This window comes from Daphnia magna, unplaced genomic scaffold (assembly GCF_020631705.1).
Source record: "Daphnia magna isolate NIES unplaced genomic scaffold, ASM2063170v1.1 Dm_contigs288, whole genome shotgun sequence".
In the NCBI taxonomy this organism is placed as follows: domain Eukaryota; kingdom Metazoa; phylum Arthropoda; class Branchiopoda; order Diplostraca; family Daphniidae; genus Daphnia; species Daphnia magna.
In genome coordinates this window covers 19,298-21,500 of record NW_025533224.1, presented here as the reverse complement: position 1 = coordinate 21,500, position 2,203 = coordinate 19,298, and the positions used below count along the sequence as shown (strand labels likewise).

Below are 2,203 nucleotides of genomic sequence, written 5' to 3'. Positions count from 1 at the left end.
ATCCCAAGCAAGACAGAAAAAATACTACGACGTATCCACGAAAACTTTTAAATACAACATAGGTGACTACGTATTACTGAAGGCGCCACCAGCAGCAGGAAAATTCATAAATCGATGGAACGGACCATTTCAAATCTCAAGAAGCTTCTCGGATATCAACTACGAGATCCAGCACACCGAAAACAAAAAACTTAAATCTATCGTACATACCAACCGTCTCAAACTTTACACACCAAGAAAACAAGAAACAACTAAGGAAGAAGAAATACTACAAAACCTACCAGAAAATGTTGAAGCACAACGACAACCAACAATTCACCAACGCCGACCAGGCCGACCAAGGAAGCAGCAGCTGATACATCCGGTGAAGACGAACATCAAACCACGCAGGAACGAAGGAGAACCAAAAAACCATACAATACCTAACCTTTACCGTAACCAAAACCGAAACGATCCTATAACGAATCACCAATACCACTTAAGAAGACGATATCAAGGACCGGATTACTAAACATTTTCATTTTTCACAGATGCAGACATTACTCTTCCTTCTTTGCCTCCTTCATTCACTTAACCCTACTTACCCTATCTACGCATCCATCTGCGACTGTAACAACATGAAAATACGAGGAATCCTAGACTTCGAATTGCCTTACTACTGTGACAATGAAAAACCAGAAACACAACATTTACCAAGGATACCAACTAGTTACACCTTAGTAACCAAACAAAAACCAGCAGCCACTTGGAAAGGATGGACATGTCGACAGTGGACTAAAACAAAGAAAATAACCGGATCGTTCTGGATCGGATCCTTCGATACAGTTTACTCCCAGGAAACAATACTAATCACCCCTTTGGAGTGTTGGCGGATGGTCAACGATAAAAAATGTGGCAACAATAATATGCAAACCGGACCGACGGGACTCAGTTTCACAGCCACTCCTACAGGAGAAGGTAAATGGTACGCCATCAAGGAATACCAAACACTAAATTGTGTAGCGGAACAGATCACGCTACGTCAGGAGAAACCAGATAGTCCAATCGAAAGCCCTTTCGGATTACTTAACACCACCCAACAGGAAGGACAATTCATCCAAAATCAAAATACAATCGTGTGGGGAGAAAGAACAACCAACAGTTCATACACTCAGACGTTACTAAAAGGGAAAGGATACCTGGAACTTCCTCGAGAACCGGAGTCGGATAATTCCAGCCGCCTTTACGACACCAGTCGGCAGATTGAAATATCTTTTCTTAACAAACCAGATAAGGATATCGCACCAGTAGGACATAAAGTGGTTGGAATCCCTCTAACGTATTTGACGTTTCCTGCAGAAACAACAAAAATTTTGTATGAAATGTTCAAGAACACAATCGCAACCTGCCTTAAAAATACCAACCTTGCCACACCCGTGTGCGAAGACTACAGAGAGTTGTACAAATCCAGACCACAACGTTCTCTTCTTCAAGAAGTTCACTTTCTCTTCGACACTCAAGTCGAAGACGAACAACTTGGGATTCGTCTCTACAGTATTTCATACGCCTGGGGAACTCTAAGATTGGCACATAGAAGACCAAAAATAATCAAGGAAGATGGAAAAATCGTACAAAAGGATATAACAATATACATTACTTACGAGTCCGGAAGCAGAAACCCTTTGACAACGTACAGTCAACTTTCAAAGGACGACCCTCTTCCATCAGGATCAAAATTCGAGTACATTGTCGACCAAACGATACGCGTACAAAATACTCATATCTGCATCACGGAGACAACACACGATTACGTATTTGCTGCAGCCTGTTCAGAGGAATCAACGAGATGGATTTTAGAAAAAGAGAACAGCTACCTAATTTCCCAAGAATCAGAAATGTGTCTTACCGTAGGGGTCGACGAAACCTTAAAATTGGAAAAGTGTGCTTTGGAAGGAGATACCAGGAAAAACCAGCAGTGGTTCTTTCAAACAATAAATACCAATCCGGATGTTATAGAAAATTTTCCCGACGTAACATTGCAAGATATTCAAGAAGTCCGATTAGAACAACGAAGAGCAATTACAACCACAATAAACTCACCCATATTTGGCGGTATCTTGAAAGCAAATCACGGCAGCGGAAACATCATCTGGGACATGATCGCCTGGGGATTGTTGAAGAACGGACAATATGCAAACGGAAAATGTGTCACACATCATGGGCT

At 41.6% G+C, this 2,203-nt stretch overlaps 1 long non-coding RNA gene across 1 annotated transcript; it reads right to left on the bottom strand.

The window, feature by feature from the left end:
- Positions 1-1,497: 1,497 nt before the first annotated feature.
- On the bottom strand, positions 1,498-1,930 carry LOC123468103. Its single transcript, XR_006642073.1, has 3 exons — positions 1,886-1,930; positions 1,641-1,804; positions 1,498-1,556 (listed from the first exon to the last, which is right to left on the bottom strand). It is a non-coding gene; the product is annotated as an uncharacterized LOC123468103 (long non-coding RNA).
- Between the last annotated feature and the right edge of the window lie 273 nt (positions 1,931-2,203).